Here is an 18924-nt window from a genome sequence, read left to right on the forward strand (position 1 = left end):
GCCTAGTAGTGGGATTGGGAGTCATATGGTGGTTTTATTCATAGTCTTTTAAGGAATATTCATACCATCTTCCATAGTGGCTGTATCAGTTTACACTCCCACCAGCAACACAAGAGGGCTCCCCTTTCTCCACACTCTCTTCAGCATTTCTGTTTGTAGACATTTTGATGATGGCCATTCTGACTGGTGTGGGGTGATATATCTCCTTGTAGTTTTGATTTTCATTTCTCTAATAATGAGCAATTTGAGCATCTTTTCATGTGTTTGTTAGCCATCTATATGTCTTCTTTGGAGTAATGTCTGTTCAGGTCTTTTCCCCACTTTTTGATGAGGTTGTTTTTCTGGTATTGAGTTGTATGAACTGCTTGTATATTTGGAAATTAATTATTTGTCTGTTGTTTCCTTTGCTATTACTTTCTCCCATTCTGAGGGTTGTCTTTTCACCTTGTTTGTAGTTTTGTATTTTTTGTTCTAGTTCTGTGAAAAATGCTACTGGTAATTTGATAGGGACTGCATTGAATTTGCAGATTGTATTTGGTAGTATAGTCATTTTCATGATATTGATTCTTCCTACCTAGGAATATGGAATATCTCTCCATCTGCTTATGTCATCTTTAATTTCTTTCATCAGTGTCTTATAATTTTCCATATATAGTTCTTTTGTCTCCGTTGGTAAGTTTATTCCTAAATATTTAATTCTTTTTGTTGCAATGGTGAATGGGATTGATTCCTTAATTTCTCTTTCTGATTTTTCACTCTTAGTATATAAGCTTCCCTGACAGCTCAGCTGGTTAAGAATCCACCTGCAGTGCAGGAGATCCTGGTCTGATACCTGGGTTGAGAAGATCCCCTGGAAAAGGGAAAGGCCACCCACTCCTGTATTCTGGCCTAGAGAATTCCATGGACTATATAGTCCATGGGTCACAAAAAGTCATACACAAGTGAGTGAATTGGATTGATTCCTTAATTTCTCTTTCTGATTTTTCATTGTCAGTATATAGGGATGCAAGTGGATATAGGAAAGCAAGTGTATTTGTATGTACTGCCCTTGTATCCTGTGGTTTTGCTAAATTCACTATTTAGCTCTAGTAATTTTCTGATAGTTTTTTTTTTTTTTTTTGATTCTATGTATACTGTCATGTCATCTGCAAACAGTGAGAGTTCTACTTCTTTTATGATCTGGATTCCTTTTATTCCTTTTTCTTCTCTAATTGCCATAGCTAGGTCTTCTAAAACTATGTTGAATAATAGGGCTGAAACTGGACACCTTTGTCTTGTTCCTGATCTTAGAGGGAATGCTTTCTGTTTTTCACTATTGAGAATAATGTTTGCTCTGTGTTTGCCACATATGGCCTTTATTATGTTGAAGTAGGTTCCTTCTATGCCCATTTTTTGAAGTGTTTTGATCATAAATAGATGCTGAATTTTGTCAAAGGCTTTTTCTGCATCTGTTGAGATGATCATATGATTTTAATCCTTCAATTTGTTAATATGGTGTGTCACATTGATTGATTTGCATATATTGAAGAATCCTTGCATCCCGGGAATAAACACAGTTTGATCACGGTGTATGAAATTTTTAATGTGTTGTTGAATTCTGTTTGCTAGAATTTTGTTGAGAATTTTTTATCAGTGATATTAGTGTGTAATTTTCTTTTTTTGTGTTGTCTTTGCCTGGTTTTGGTATCAGGGTGATTGTGGCCTCATAGAATGAGTCTGGAAGTGTTCCTTCCTCTGTAATTTTTTGAAAGGGTTTCATAAAAATAGTCATTAGCTCTTTTCTAAATGATTGACAGAATTCCCCTGGAAGCCATTTGGCCTTGGGGTTTTGCTTTTTGGGAGATTTTTTTTTATCTCAGTTTCAATTTCAGTGTTTGTAATTGGCTTGTTCATAATTTCTATTTCTTCCAGGTTTAGCATTGGGAGGTTGAATTTACCTAAGGATCTGTCCATTTCCTCTAGGTTGTCCATTTTAGATGGTCATATATAGATGCTTATAATATTCTTTTATGATCCTTTGTATTTCTGTGTTATCTGTTGTAATTTCTTCCTTTTCATTTCTACTTGTGTTTATTTGATTTTTCTCCCTTTTTTGTCTTGATGAGTCTGGCTAGTGGTTTGTCAATTTTATTTATCTTCTCAACCAGATTTTAATTTTATTAATCTTTGCTATTGTTTCCTTCATTGCTTTTTCATTTATTACTGCTCTGATCTTATCTTCTGCTGACTTTAGGGATTTTTTGTTCTTCTTTTTCCAGCTGCTTTAGATATAGAGTTAGGTTATCCAATCTATGCTTTTCTTTTTTCTTGGGGTGGGGTTGTACTGCTATAAACTTGCCTCTTGTAACTGCTTTTGGTGAAATCCATAGGTTTTGGGTCATCGTGTTTTCATTGTCATTTGTTTCTAGAAATCTTTTTATTTCCCTTTTTATTTCTTCAGTAACTGCTTCATTATTTGGTAATGTATTGTCTTAAATCTCCATGAGTTTGTGTTTTTTGCAGTTTTTTCCACTAGTTGATATCTAGTCTCATAGCATTGTGATTCGAGAGGATGCTTGATACAATTTCAATTTTCTTGAATTTACTGAGGCTTGACTTGTGGCCCAACATATGGTCTATCCTGGAGAGCATTCCATGTGCACTTGAGAAGAAATGGTATTCTGCATTTGGATGGAAAGTCCTGATAACATCAGCTAAGTCCACTTGGTCTAATGTTTCATTTAAACTTTGTGTTTCCTTATTGATTCTCTCTTTTGATGATCTGTCCATTGGTGTAAGTGGGGTGTTAGGGTCCCCTACTACTATTGTGTTACTGTCAATTTCCCCTCTTATGCCTCTTAGTGATTGCCTTATGTATTGAGGTGCCTCTATGTTGGGTGCATAAATATTTACAATTGTTATGTCACCTTCTTGGACTGATTCCTTGATCATTATGTAGTGTCCTTCTTTATCTCTTATAATATTCTTTATTTTAAGTCTATTTTGTCTGAAATAAGGATTGCCACTCTGGGTTTCTTTTGATTTCCATTTGAAAGGAATATCTTTCCATCCTTTTACTTTCAGTCTGTATGTGTCCCTAGGGATGAAGTGGGTATCTTTTAGGCAACATATAGATAGGTCTTGTTTTTGTACCCATTCAGTCAATCTATATATTTTTGTTGGTGCATTTGATCCATTTACGTTTAGAGTAATATTGATAGATATGTGCCTATTGACATTTTAAAAATTGTTTTGTGTTTGGTTTTGTAGGTCTTGCCTTTCTCTTTTGTTTAGTGACTATGTAAGTCCCTTTAGCATTTGTTCTAAGGGTGATTTGGTGATGCTAAATTCTCTTAACTTTTGCTTGTCTGTAAAGCTTTTGATTTCTCCATCAATTTTGAATGAGATCTTTGCTGGGTATAGTAATCTTGGTTGTAGATTTTTTTCTTTCAGTACTTTAAATATATCCTGCCATTCCCTTCTGGCCTGCAGAATTTCTGCTCAAAGATCCACTGTCAATTGTATGGATTTTCCATTGTATGTTACTTGTTACTTTTTCCTGACTTTAAAAAAAAAAATCTTTCTTGGAGTTTAATCTGTTAGCTTGATTAATATGTGTCTTGATGTATTTCTCCTTGGATTTCTCCTGTAAGAGGGTCTCTGCACTTCTTGGACTTGATTGACTATTTCTTTTCCCATATTGGGGAAGTTTTCCACTATAATTTCAAAATGTTTCTCAGTTCCTTTCTTTTTTCTTATTTCTCTGGGACCCTATAACTAGAATGTTGGTGCATTTAATATTGTCCCAAAGGTCTCTGAGGCTATCCTCAATTTTTTTTCATTCTTTTCCTTTATTCTGTTCTTCAACAGTTATTTCCACTATTCTGTCTTTCAGATCACTTATCTGTTCTGCCTCAGTTATTCTGTAATTGGTTCCTTCTATAGTATTTTAAATTTCAGTAATTGTGTTATTCATCTCTGTTTGCTTGTTCTGTATTTCTTCTGTTTCCTTGGTAATTGTATTAACTGTGTTAATTGTTTCTTGCATTTTCTCCATTCTATTTTCAAGTTTTCAGAACATCTTTGCTATCATTATTCTGAATTCCCTTTCAGGTAGATTGCTTATTTCCTTTTTGTTTATTTGATTTTATGAGTTTCTAAGGTGTCCTATCACCTTTTGTGCTGTATTTCTCTGTCTTTTCATTTTTTCCCCTAACTTGCTCCACTTGAGGTCTCCTTTTGCAGGCTTTAGGGTTATATTCCTTCTTCCTTTCGGCTTTTGCCCTTGGAGGGAAAGGTTGGTTGAGTGGTTTGTATTGACTTCTTGTTAGGGGTGATTTGTGCTTGTATTCTAGTGTGAAGCATTGAATTTGTTTTCCTCTGATGGGCAGGGCTGTGTGAGGTGGTATATTTTGGGGTGTTTGTGGGACTCCCGTCTGTTGATGATTGTTTTTGTGTTTTTGTCTTGCTTGTTGTTTGGGTAAAGTTTCCTGAAGTGGATACTGTCAACAGTTGGGTGATACTAGGCTTTGTGTACAGGTGTCAAAGTTCTCAGTAGTCAATATAACTTGGTATTAAGAGTTCTCTGCCAGTCTAGGATCTTGGACTCAATGGTCCCACCTCACTGACCAGGTGTGATCCTTGGACAGGGAATTGGGGCTCCATAAGTTGCTTGCTATGGGATTAAAAGGGATTAAAGCAAACACACCAAAGCAAAAAGCAAAACATGACATGAAATAAAAGATGAACTCAGACAGATGGTAAATACAAGATCAAGCAGGTAATTACAGAAATAATGGGACATATACACACACTTCCATACACAGTTATAACCAAACTATTATAAAGAGAAGAGTACAGGAAATTGTGTTGGTAAACAAGGGAAACCAAAAGTGATATCAGCCAGTTAAACATAGAGCTAACTAATGCTGTCTGGATAACTGAACCTGAGCAGAGTGCCATCTGAGGAATACAGCAAACAGAGCACAACAATTTAACTTACACGGTGAAAAAAGAAAGAGTGAAGGAAAAAAGGAGAAAAAAAGAGAGAAGGGAGAGAAAAGGAATGGGTAAAAGAGAAGGTTAAAAAAGGTAGAAAAGAAAAACTAGAAACGCAAAGATAAATAGATTTATGAGAAAAAGATTTATATATATTCAGGGATAGTTACAGCTGGCAAATAACTATAAGAAAAGCAGTCAAATATATTAAAAACAAAATCAAAAATCACAAAAAAAACGGGAGAAAAAAATCTTTAAAAAAAATTTTTTTAGCAAGAAAAACAAAGAGGAAAACTTCACTGCACGGCAAATGGCTAATGTGAAGGTAAAAATATGTAGGAAGGAATAAAAAGTATGACTTAAAAGAGAAGGAAAAAAACAGTTCTCAAGTTCATAGTTCTTGGATGTGGAGTCTGCCCCTGTGGATGAGGTTGGATTAATTTCCTGTGATGTTTTCCTGGTTGGGGAAGCTTGTACCTGTGTTCTGGTTGATGGAGCTGGATCTCATCTCTCTGAAGGGCAGCACAGTTGCTGTAGTAGGTTCAGTATATATTTGGACAGTCCTTCTGGCTTTGGCAGTGTTAGACACATCTAATTTCTGCAGCCGTGTCAAAGTAGCCCTCTCAGCATATCTTCACAGCCACCAGCCCCCTACTTGTCCCTTGAATCTTTGCTACTGCTTCTGTCCCCCGGTCCTGCCTTGCATTGCCGGGTGAATCTTGCTAGGTATGGGCTTGTGTGGATCTATTCTCAGCTCTCTGACCCTGGCCTCTGCAACATGGAGACTTGTGTGGGCTTCCCTAAATGCCCTGAGCTCACCCTCTGTGTCATGAAGCTTGTTTGCACTTGTTTCTCCTCGCCAGGCTTGCCCTCTATGTCGCAGGGTTTGTGTGTTTTTTCAGTTCCCTGGGCCTGCCCTCTGTGCTGCATGGCTTGTGTACACTGCAGGGGTTTATGTGTGCCTCTTTCTTGGCCCCACAGGCCTGCTCTCTGCATTGTGAGGTTCGCCTGGGCTGCAGAGGTTTGTACACTGGGCCTCTCTTGGCACCCCAGGCCCACCCTCTATGCCATGGGGTTTCTGTGGGCTTCTCTCAGTTCCCTGAGCCTGCCATCTGGTCAGGGCTACAGTCTGTGAGATGTTTATGGACTGAGAAGTGCAGCTTTCTCTGTTTTCTGCCCTCTTAGTCCCTGCTTTGCCTGGCTTTCTGAGATTCTGCAGCACCCCCTTGGGCCTGCCTATGAGGGAGCTTCCCAGTGCAAGGGAACTGGTCCACCTTCAAAACTCCCTTCCTCTCTCGGAACACGAGCTCTTGTCCAGAAGCTCTCCATGTCTTCCCATTTTATGTCTCCATCCTCTCTCCTACCTCGTTTCAGGGAGCTTAGACTGCCTCCCTTGGAGGCCTGGCTTCTTCTGCTCTCTTCTAGAATTTGCTTTGTAGGAGTTGTTCCATATCTCGATGAGTTTTGATATATTTGTGGGGAGGCTGCTGATCTCCCCATCTTACTCTTTCACCATCTTCTTCCTCTCGCTGTTTGTTTACTTGATACAGCTTTATGTAAGTTGTTTTTATATTTTGGACATTGACCCTTATTTGTCATATAATTGCAAATATTTTTTCCCATTCAGTAGGTTATCTTTTTGTTTGTCCATGGTTCTCTTTGAGGGGCTTCCCAGGTGGCTCAGTGGTAAAGAATCTGCCTGCCAATGCAAGAGATGGCAGGAGACATAGGTTTGATTCCTGGGTCAGGAAGATCCCCTGGAGGATGAAAGGGCAACCCACTAAAGTATTCTTGCCTGGGAAATCCCATGGACAGAGGAGTCTGCAGGCTATAATCCATGAAGTCTCAAAGAATCAGACACAATGGAGCAACTGAATACACATGGTTTTCTTTGATGTATAGAAGGTTTTAAGTTCTAATTAGTTCCCATTTGTTTATTTTTGCTTTTGTTTATTTTGCTTTAGGGGACAGATTCAAAAAAATTCTGCTTTGATTTGTGTCAAAGATTTTTCTGTCTCTGTTCTCTCCTAGGAGTTTCAGGCATTACTTTTATTTCTTTAATGCATTTTGAGCTTATTTTTGTTTATCATGTAAGAAAATGTCCTAATTTCATTCTTTTACATATAGATATCTAGTTTTCTTATCTCTACTTATTTATGCAACTGTTTTTTCTTCAGTGTATATTCTTGTATCCTTTGTTATAGATTGAGTAAGTGGGTCTATTTCTCAGATCTATATTCTGTTCAATTAATTTATGTGCCTGTTTTTCTGCCTACACGCTGTTGTTTTGATTATTGTTGGCTTACAATAAAGTCAGGAAGCATGATACCTCCACCTATGTTGTTTTTCCTCAAAATTATTTTCACAATTCAAGGTTTTTTTGTGGTTCCATATAAATTTTAGGTTTATTTACCCTAGTTTGACAAAAGTGTCCTGAGTATTTTGATAGAGATTGCAGTAAATCTGTAGATTACTTTGAGTAAATGGACATTTAAAAAATATTAATTCTTCCAATTGAAGAGCATGATATGTTTCCATTTATTTGTACCAGTTTCAACTTCCTTCATCAATGTTTGAAACTTTTCAGAGTATATAAGTTTTATACAACCTTGGTTAAGTTTATTCCTAGGTATTTTATTCTTTTTGATGTGATTTTAAAACAGGATTATTTTCCTGCATTCCCTTTCTTATACTTCATTCAGTTCAGTTCAGTTTAGTCGCTCAGTCATGTCTGACTCTTTGCGACCCCATGGACCGTGGCACGCCAGGCCTCCCTGTCCATCACCAGCTCCCAGAGTTTACCCAAACTCATGTCCATAGAGTCGGTTATGCCATCCAACCATCTCATCGTCTGTCGTTTCCTTCTCCTCCTACCCTCTATCTTTCCCAGCATCAGGGTCTTTTCAAATGAATCAGCTCTTTGCATCAGGTGGCCAAAGTATTGGAGTTTCAGCTTTAGCATCAGTCCTTCCAATGAACACTCAGGACTGATCTCCGTTAGGACGGACTGGTTGGATCTCCTTGCAGTCCAAGAGACTCTCAAGAGTCTTCTCCAACACCACAGTCCAAAAGCGTCAATTCTTTGGCACTCAGCTTTCTTTATAGTCCAACTCTCACATCCATACATGACCACTGGAAAAACCATAGCCTTGACTAGTTGGACCTTTTTTGGCAAAGTAATGTCTCTGCTTTTTAATACACTGTCTAGGTTGATCATAACTTTCCTGCCAAGGATCAAGCATCTTTTAATTTCATGGCTGCAGTCACCATCTGCAGTGATTTTGAAGCCCAGAAAAATAAAGTCACCCACTGTTTCCACTGTTTCCTTATCTATTTCCCATGAAGTGATGGGACCGGATGCCATGATCTTAGTTTTCTGAATGTTGAGCTTTAAGTCAACTTTTTCACTCTCCACTTTCACTTTCATCAAGAGGCTCTTTAGTTCTTTATTTTCTGCCATAAGGGTAATGTCATCGGCATATCTGAGGTTATTGATATTTCTCCTGGCAATCTTGATTCTAGTTTGTGCTTCATCCAGCCCAGCGTTTCTCATGATGTACTCTGCATATAAGTTAAATAAGCAGAGAGACAATATATAGCCTTGATGTACTCCTTTTCCTATTTGGAATCAGTCTGTTGTTCCATGTCCAGTTCTAACTGTTGCTTCCTGACCTGCATACAGATTTCTCAAGAGACAGATCAGGTGGTCTGGTATTCCCGTCTCTTTCAGAATTTTCTACAGTTTATTGTGATCCACACAGTCAAAGGCTTTGGCATAGTCAATAAAGCAGAAATAGATGTTTTTCTGAAACTCTCTTGCTTTTTCAATGATCCAGCAGATGTTGGCAATTTGATCTCTGGTTCCTCTGCCTTTTCTAAAACCAGCTTGAACATCTGGAAGTTCACAGTTCACATATTGCTGAAGCCTGGCTTGGAGACTTTTGAACAGTACTTAACTAGCATGTGAGATGAGTGCAATTGTGCAGTAGTTTGAGCATTCTTTGGCATTGCTTTTCTTTGGGATTGAAATGAAAACTGACCTCTTCCAGTCCTGTGGCCACTGCTGAGTTTTCCAAATTTGCTGGCATATTGAGTGCAGCACTTTCACAACATCATCTTTTAGGATTTGAAATATCTCAACTGGAATTCCTACACCTCCACTAGCTTTGTTTGTAGTGATTCTTCCTCAAGCCCACTTGACTTTATTTTATTACTAGTGTATAAAAAGGCAGTAGCTTTCCACATGTTAATCTTTCATCCTGCAACTTTACTGAATTAATTTATTAATTATAATAATTTTAGGGTAGAGAATATGGGTTTCTTATTAAGTATCCTGTCATCTGCAACCATTTACAGTTTTACTTCTTCCCTTCCAATCTGGATGCCTTTTTAAACTCAATTTACTCTGTGGCTAGGATTTCTGACTCCATGTTAAATAGAAGTGGTGAGACCAGGTATTCTTGTCATCCTGAGTTTAGAAAAAAGGCTTTCAGCTTTTCATCATTGAGTATGGTGTTAGGTATGGGTTTGTCATAAATGGTTTTTACTATGTTGAGCTGTGTTTCCCCCTATACCAACTTTGATAAGATTTTTTCATGAATGAATGTTGAATTTCATCAAATGCTTTTCTGCATCTATTGAGATCATCATATTACTTTTATGCTTTTTATTTTTCCTTTATTTATTGTGGTATATCACATTGATTGATTTGCAAATTTTGAACTAACCTTGTATCCCTGGAATAAATTGGTGTTAACCATGGTGCATGAAAAAGTGAGTGTGTTAGTTTCTCAGTTGTGTTCTTTGCAACTACATGGACTGTCACTCTGTGCCCAAGGGATTTTTTGAGGCAAGAATACTGGAGTGGGCTGCAATTTCCTTCTCCAGGGGATATTCCTAACCCAGCGATCAAACTTGTGTCTTCCGCATTGTAGGCAGTTTCTTTACTGTCTGAGCCACTAAGGAAGCCCTGGTGTATCACAGTGTACAATGCTTTGTATATATTGTTGAAAATTGTTTGCTAATATGTTATTGAGGACTTTTACGTCTGTTTTCTTTAGAGATATTAGCTTGTAATTGTATTTTTATAGTATCTTTGTCTGATTTTGGTATTGAGGTAATTTTAGCCTTACAAAATAACTTTTGGATTGTTCTATCCTCTTCAAAATTTTGGAATAATTTGAGAAGAATAGGTATTATTTCTCCTTATGCTTAGTACAGTTGACCTGTGAAGCCATTTGGTACTGGACTTTTGATTTCTGGGAGCTTTTTGAATTATAAATTTAATTTAACTCCTAGCAATCAGTGTGGTACAGTTCAGTTCAATGCAGTTGAGTCACTCATTCATGTCCCCTTTGTGATCCTATGGACTGTAGCATGCCAGGATTCCCAGTCCATCATCAGCTTCTGAAACTTGCTCAAACTCATGTTCATAGAGTAGGTGATGCCATCCAACCATCTCATCCTCTGTTGTCCCCTTATCCTCCTGCCTTCAGTCTTTTCCAGCATCAGCGTCTTTTCCAATGAGTCACTTCTTCACATCAGGTAGCCAAAATATTGGAGCTTCAGCTTCAGCATCAGTACTTCCAATGAATATTCAGGACTGAGTCCCTTTAGGATTGACTGGTTTGGTCTCCTTGCAGCCCAAGGGACTCTCAAGAGTTTTCTCCAAGGCCACAGTTCAATAGCATCAATTCTTCTGCACTCAGCTTTCTTTATAGTCCAACTCTCAAATCCATACATGACTATGGGAAAAACCATAGCTTTGAGTATCTATTTGACCTTTGTCAGTAATGTCTTTGCTTTTAAATATGCTATCTAGGTTGGTCATAGCTTTTCTTCCAAGGAGCAAGTGTCTTTTAATTTCATGGCTGCAGTCACCATCTGCAGTGATTTTGAAATCCAAGAAAATAAAGTGTCACCATTTCCATTATTTCCCCATCTATTTGCCATGAAGTTATGGGACCAGATGGCATGGTCTTAGTTTTTTGAATGCTGAGTTTTAAGCTAGCCTTTTTCACTCTCCTTTTTCACTTTCAACAAGAGGCTGTTTAGTTTCTCTTCGCTTTCTGCCATAAGGGTGGTGTCATCTGCATATCTGAGGTTATAGACTGTCTATTTCTTCCTGATTCAATCTTGAAAGGTTGTTTGTTACTAGAAATTTGTCCATTTCTTCTAGGTTGTCCAATTTGTTGACATATAATTGTTCATAGTATTCTTTTATGATTTATTTTTTGTATCTCTGTGATAATGGTTGTTATTTCTCTCTTTCATTTCTTATTTTGCTTCTTTGCTTGACCATGGCTAAAGGTTTATCAACTTGCTTATGTTTTCAAAAAACAGCTCCTTGTTTCATTGATTTTTTTTCTAGTATTTTATGGATCTTTAATTTATTTTCTATTTGATCTTTATTTTTTCTTTCCTTCTGCTGACTTTAGGCTTTTTTTTTGTTGTTGTTTTTCTAATTTCCTTAGATGGCAGGTTAGTTTTTTTATTTGATGTTTTTCTTAATTTTTGAGAAAGGCCTGTGTGACTAAAATTACCCCTCTTAGAAACTCTTTTGCTGCATCCCACAGTAAAAGAGTTTGGAAAGCTTTATTTCCATTTCATTTGTCTGAAGATATTTTCTGATTTCTTCATTGACTCAATGGTTTTTTGAGTAGTGCATTATTTAGTCTCCATGTGTTTGTGGTTTTCCCATTTTCCTCCTTGTAATTGATTACCAGTTTCATACCATTGTCAGAAAAAAATTTCTTGATATAGTTTCTATCCTCTTAAATTTGTCAAACTTTGTCTTTTGGCCTAGCATGTGATCTATCATGGAGAATGCCCATGTGTACCTGAAAAGAATATGAATTTTGCTGTTTTTTGATGAACGCCCTGTCAATCTCTATGAAATCCAACTGATCTAATGTGTCATTTAAGAGCACTGCTTCTTGTTGATTTTGTTGTCTGGATGATTTGTTCATTGATGTAAGTGGAATGTTAAAGTCCTCTACTATTTTTATATTATTGTCAGTTTCTCTCTTTATGCCTGTTAATATTTGTCTTATATATTTATCTACTTCTATATTAGGTACAAATGTGTTAAAGAGTATAATATATTTTCATATATTCATCTTTTTATCATTATATAATGCCCTTCATTGTCTTTTGTTATATACTTTGTTTTAAAGTGTATTTTGTCTGATATGTGTATTGCTAGCCCCACTTTCTCATCGTTTTTGTTTCCATGAAATATATTTTTTCCATCATGTCTCTTTCAGTCTGTGCATATATTTAGCTCTGAAGTTTTAGTCTCCTATAGGTAGCATATACATGGGCCTTGCTATTTTTTATAACTTTTTTTATTTGTTTGCACTGGGTCTTATTTGCAGGGGACACAGGATCTTTAGTTGTGGCATGTGAACTCTTAGTTTCAGCATATGGGATCCAGTTTCCTGACCAGGGGTCAAACCTGGGCCCAGCATTGGGAACTGAGTGTCTTAGCCATTGGTCTACTAGGAAATTACTGTGTCTTGCTTTTTTATCCAATCAGTCATCCTATGTTTTTTGATTGGGGCATTTAATCAATTGACATCAACTGTGATTATTGAGAGATATGTACGTATTACCATCTTGTTATTTCTTTTCTGGTTGTTTGTGGTTCTCTGTTCTTTGAATCTTCTTTTAGTTTCTTCCCTTTGGTTTGATGTTTTCCTTTAATGATATGCTTCTGTTCTTTTCTCTATACTTCTTGTGTATCTATTGTAGATTTTTGATTTGTGGTTGCCATGGAGTTCATATATGCTGACCTGTAATTATATCTACTTATTTTAAATAAGTCGTCATTTAAGTTCAAACATATTGCAGTTTTAGTTGATTTTATAATTTTTGGTCTTTATATCTTGGTATTAGCTTATTTAGGACTTTGATACTCAGCTTTTACTATATATTTGCACTTAATGGTGGGATTTTTCCTTTCCTACAGATACTTCCTCTTTGTTATAGCCTTTTTTTGTTCCACTTAGAGAAGACTTTTTAACATTTTGGGGTGTAGATTTAATATTGATGAATGCCCTTAATTTTTGCTCTCTCAGTTGTTCTTCATCTCTACTTCAGTTGTGTATGATAATCTTGCTGGTACAGTATCCTAGGTTGTAGGTTTTTCCTTTTCACAACTTTGAATATATGATGCCACTTCTTTTCGGCCTGTAAAATTGCAGAAAAATCAGGATAGCCTTATGTGGGCTACCTTGTATATGACTTTTTTTGTCTTGCTGCCTTTATCTTTTATCTTTTATTTTTTTTATGTAGTTGTTTCTTGGGTTATATTTTGGTGTTATGCTTTTTTGAAAAAAGAAAAAAAAAGACTTTTTACTTTGAAATGGGGTAACAGTGCTGTGATAGTCTCAGGTGAACAGTAAGGGGATGCAGCCATACATATACATGTATCCATTCTCCCCCAAACTTCCCTCCCATCCAGTCTGCCACATAACACTGAGCAGAGTTCCATGTGCTATACAGCAGGTCATTGTTGGTTATCCATTTAAAATACAGCAGTGTGTACATGTCCATCCCAACCTCCCCAACTATCCCTTCCTCCTATCCTTCCTCCCAGCAACCATAAGTTCATTTTCTAAGTCTGTGAATCTTTGTTTTGTAGGGAAGTTCATTTGTATCATTTCTTTGTAGATTGCACATATAAAGGATGTCATATGATATTTCTCCTTCTGCTTCTGACTTAGTATCACAAGCTCTAGGTCCATCCATGTTGCTGCAAATGGCATTATTTTATTCTTTTTATATGGCTGGGTAATATGCCATCATATATATGTACAACATCTTCTTTATGCATTACTCTGTCAATGAATATTTAGGTTGCTTCCATGTCTTGGCTATTGTAAACAGTGTTGTAATGAACATAGGGGTACATAATGTCTTTTAGATCATGTTTTTCTCTGGATATATGTCCTGAAGTGGGATTGCAGGGTCATATGGTAGCTCTGTTTTCAGAAACTTCATGCTATATTCCACAGTAGCTATGCTATTTTATATTCCCACCAATAGTGTAAAATTTCCTCTTTATCTTTAACTTTTTCCATTTTAATTATCATATACCTTGGCTTGAATTTCTTTGGGTTCATCTTGTTTGGTACCTTCTGTGCTTCCTGTGCCTAGATATGTCTTTCCTTCTTTAGATTTGGGGAGTTTTCATCCACAATTTCATCAAATACAGTTTTGACTTCTTTCTCTCTCTCTCTCCTTTTTTTTTGCTAACCTTATAGTGCAAATGTTATTTTGCTAATGTTGCCATAGAAGTCCCCTAAATTGATCTTTTTTTTTTTAATTTATTTTTCCTTTCACTGTTCTTATTGGGTGATTTCATTATTCTATTTTCCAGATCACTAATCCATTCTTTTGTATAACCTAATCTGATATTAATTTCTTCTAGTGTATTTTTAAATTTTTATTGTATTCTTCAGTTCTGAGTCATTCTTTTTATTGTTAAAATTCTTACTGTGTTTATCTATTCCTTTCCTTAACTTAGGTAGCATTCTTATTGGTAGTATTTGGATTCTTTTTCTGGTAAGTTATTTATTTGTTTCATTTGTTGATTTCTTAGGGGCTTTCTCTCTCTCTCTCTCTCTCTTTTTTTTTTTTTTTTGTTTGAAGCAAATTCCTCTGTCATCTAATTTGCTTAACTTTGTCTCTATGAAGTTAGGTGAAACAGCTAGCTAATGCAGTCTCAAAGGGGTGTGCATGTGTGAAAGCATCTTTATTCAGTTTGTGTGTGTCCAGTGACTTTGATGGGAGAGCTGGGTCTGAAGTGAGAATAAGTCAGGTCTTTCCCCAGGTTGTGCTAACAGCTCTCACTTTGGTAGAAGATGGGATTGGAAATGGGCCGGAAACAAGTGCTAGAAGTAGAGTCAGGTGCAAACCAGGGCTTTCTCCTCTGCTCTGTGGCCAGTGTCAGCCACTGGGGATGAGGATGAGTCCAAGTTGCTGGAGCAGAATTTCTGAGGTCCAGGTCTCAGCTGGTTCCATTCCCTTCAAATATGTGCTGTCCCCCATGCCAGTACGAACATCCTGGACCCAGTGGGAAGCAGTGCGGGGGCAAAAGGGACTGCTGTGGCACTTAGTCTGAGTTTGGGTGTTGGCTGTGGTGGCTCCAGTTGCAGTCAGATTCCAAGACTGTTTCCTGGGTCTGCCTCCATAAGCCCAAGTAATGACTGTTCCCACTTTGCTCAGATGTTGCTCTGGTACTGAGCTGCCTTTGTCCCTTTCACATGAGCTTCCCCTTGGAAGTGGCAACCTTTGCCTCAAGGTGGAGCTGTGTCATGAAGCAAGTGGGTCTGGAGTGGGTACTTGATTGAGGCTGGGACCTGTGTCGGAACAGTGGCAGAAAACTAGCTAGCATCCCATACAGTTTCAACCTGCCCTCTCTGCCCTGTTTTGGGAGTAAGCAAACATGTGTACACTCCTCCTGAGTTGAGTCTGGGCTTCCCACAACTCTTCTGTCAGTTCCTTTGGCTGTTGAACCAGCCAAGGGTATTTGTCTTCCTGGTGTTGGACTTCAGGGCTAGGGTGACCATATATGGCTCAAACTCGTCACTCCCCAGTAAGATTTTCACCTATGTGATCTCCCTTCTCTTCTGAGTTCCCTCCCAGAGGCACAGATCCCAACCTGATGATTTCTCTTCCCTTGCAAATGATTTTGTGTGTATCTTTCTTGCAGCCTTGGTCACCAATTATGTTTCAGTGAAAGTTGTTCCACATGTAGATATATTTTTGATGTGTTCATTGGTGGGGGTGTGGGGTGAGTTCCGCATCCTCTTACTCCACTATCGTGATCCCTAGTGAAGGTGGGTCATTCTTGCTCTTGGTTCCTAGAACACTTTCTGTAAGTGATCTCTGAATGGGCAATGAGGGCTATATTTACACTAGTGCCTGGTTGGGAACTTTAACTATGAGAAAAAAGCTAGATAGTTTGGGGTCTGAGGAGAGAAGATAAAGAGAAAGCCATTGAGTTTACACCTCAGACTTTATCAGCTATTAAGGGAAAAAGAGCTATCTCAGTTACTGTTGGTTATCACTGGGGAAACCATCCTGTAAAGGAGAGCAAGATGAGGTCAGGAACTTCCCAATAGATTACAAGTATGAGGTACTATTGAAGCCTGGCTTGGAGAATTTTGAGCATTTTTTTACTAGCCTGTGGGATGAATGCAATTGCGCAGTAGTTTGAACATTCTTTGGCATTGCCTTTCTTTGGGACTGGAATGAAAACTGACCTTTTCCAGCCCTGTGGCCACTGCTGAGTTTTCCAAATTTGCTGGCATATTAAAGTGAGTGATCATACCATCATGATTATCTGGGTCTTGCAGATCGTTTCTGTATAGTTCTTCTGTGTATTCTTGACATCTCTTCTTAATATCTTCTGCTTCTGTTAGGTCCATACCATTGCTGTCCTTTATTGTGCCCATTTTTGCATTAAATGTTCTCTAATTTTCTTGAATAGACCTCTAGTCTTTCTTCTATTCTATTGTTTTCCTCTATTTCATTGCACTGATCATTGAGGAAGGCTTTCTTATCTCTCCTTGCTGTTAATTGAAATTCTACACTCAAATGGGTATATCTTTTCTTTTCTCCTTTCCCTTTGACTTCTCTTCTTTTCACAGCTATTTGTAAGGCCTCCTCAGACAACCAATTTGCCTTTTTGCATTTCTTTTTCTTAGGAATGGTCTTGATCCCTGCCTCCTGTTCAGTGTCATGAATCTCTGTCCATAGTTCTTCAGGCACTCTGTCTATCAGATCTAATCCCTCGAATCTATTTGTCACTTCCACTGTATAATCATAAGGGATTCAATTTAGGTCATACCTAAATGGAATCAACATTTCCAGGAGAAATATCAATAAGCTCAGATATGCAGATGACACCACCCTTAGGCAGAAAGTGAAGAAGAACTAAAGAGCCTCTTTATGAAAGTGAAAGAGGAGAGTGAAAAAGTTGGCTTAAAGCTCAACATTCAGAAAACTAAGATCATGGAATCTGGTCCGATTACGTCATGGGAAATAGGTGGGGAAACAGTGACTGACTTTAATTTGGGGGCTCCAAAATCACTGCAGATTGTGACTGCAGCCAAGGAATTAAAAGATGTTTACTCCTTGGAAGGAAAGTTATGACCAACTTAGACAGCTTATTAAAAAGCAGAGACATTACTTTGCCAACAAAGATCCATCTCGTCAAGGCTATGGTTTGTCCAGTGGTCATGTATGGATGTGAGAGTTGGATGGTAAAGAAAGCTGAGCACTGAAGAATTGATGCTTTTGAACTGTGGTGTTGGAGAAGACTCTTGAGAGTCCCTTGGACTGCAAGGAGCTCCAACCAATCCATCCTAAAGGAGATCAGTCCTGAGAGTTCATTGGAAGAACTGATGTTGAAGCTGAAACTCCAATAGTTTGGCCACCTGATGCGAAGAGCTGACTCATTTGAAAAGACACTGATGCTAGGGAAGATAGAGGGCAGGGAGAGAAGGGGACAACAGAGGATGAGATGGTTGGATGGCATCACCTACTCAATGGACATGAGTTTGGTTAAACTCTGGGAGTTGGTGATGAACAGGGAGGCCTGGCATGCTGTGGTCCATGGGGTCACAAAGAGTCGGACATGGCTGAGTGACTGAACTGAACTGAATGGTCTAGTGGTTTTCCCTACTTTCATCAATTTAAGTCTGATTTTGGCAATAAGGAAATAGAAACCCACTCCAGTATTCTTGACTGCAAAATCCCATGGATGGAGGAGCCTGGTAGGCTACAGTCCATGGGGTCGCAAAGAGTCGGACACGATTGAGCAACTTCACTTTCACTTTGGCAATAAGGACTTCATGATCTGAGCCACAGTCAGCTCCCGGTCGTTTTTGCTGGCTGTATAGAGCTTCTCCATCTTTGGCTGCAAATATAATCCATCTGATTTCAGTGTTGACCATTTGGTGAAGTCTTAGAGTGTTCTCTTGTGTTGTTGGAAGAGGGTGTTTGCTATGACCAGAGTGTTTTCTTGGAAAAACTCTATTAGCCTTTGCCCTGCTTCATTCTGTACTCCAAGGCCAAATTTGCCTTTTACTCCAAGTATTTCTTGACTACATACTTTTGCAGTCCAGTCCTCTATAATGAAAAGGACATTTTTTTTTTTTTTTTGGTGTTAGTTCTAAAAGGTCTTGTAGGTCTTCATAGAACCATTCAGCATCAGCTTCCTCAGCAATACTGGTTGGGGCATAGACTTGGATTATGGTAATATTGGATAGTTTGCCTTGGAAACGAATGGAGATCATCCTGTCGTTTTTGAGATTGCATCCAAGTACTGCATTTTGGACTGTTTTCTTGACTATGATGGCTACCCCATTTCTTCTAAGGGAGTCTCCATTTCTTCTAAGGGATTCTTGCCTGCAGTAGTAGATATAATGGTCATCTGAGTTAAATTTACCCATTCCAGTCCATTTTAGTTTGCTGATTCATAAAATGTTGATGTTCACTCTTGCCATCTCCTGTTTGACCACTTCCAACTTGCCTGGATTCATGGACCTAACATTTGAGGTTCCTATGCAATATTGCTGTTTACAGCATTGGACTTTATTTCCATCACCAGTCATATCCACAACTGGGTATTGTTTTTGCTTTGGTTCTGTCTGTTCATTCTTTCTGGAGTTATTTCTCCACTGATCTCCAGTAGCATATTGGGCACCTACTGACCTGGGGAGTTTGTCTTTCAGTGTCCTATCTTTCTGCCTTTTCATACTGTTCATGGGGTTCTCAAGGCAAGAATACGGAAGTGGTTTTCCACTCCCTTCTCCAGTGGACCACATTTTGTCAGAACTCTCCACCATGATCTGTCCATCCTGGGTGGCCCTAGTTTCATTGAGTTAGACAAAGCCATGTTCCATGTGACCAGATTGGTTAGTTTCCTCTGATTGT

This window comes from Bos javanicus, chromosome 13 (genome assembly GCF_032452875.1).
Source record: "Bos javanicus breed banteng chromosome 13, ARS-OSU_banteng_1.0, whole genome shotgun sequence".
Lineage (NCBI taxonomy): Eukaryota > Metazoa > Chordata > Mammalia > Artiodactyla > Bovidae > Bos > Bos javanicus.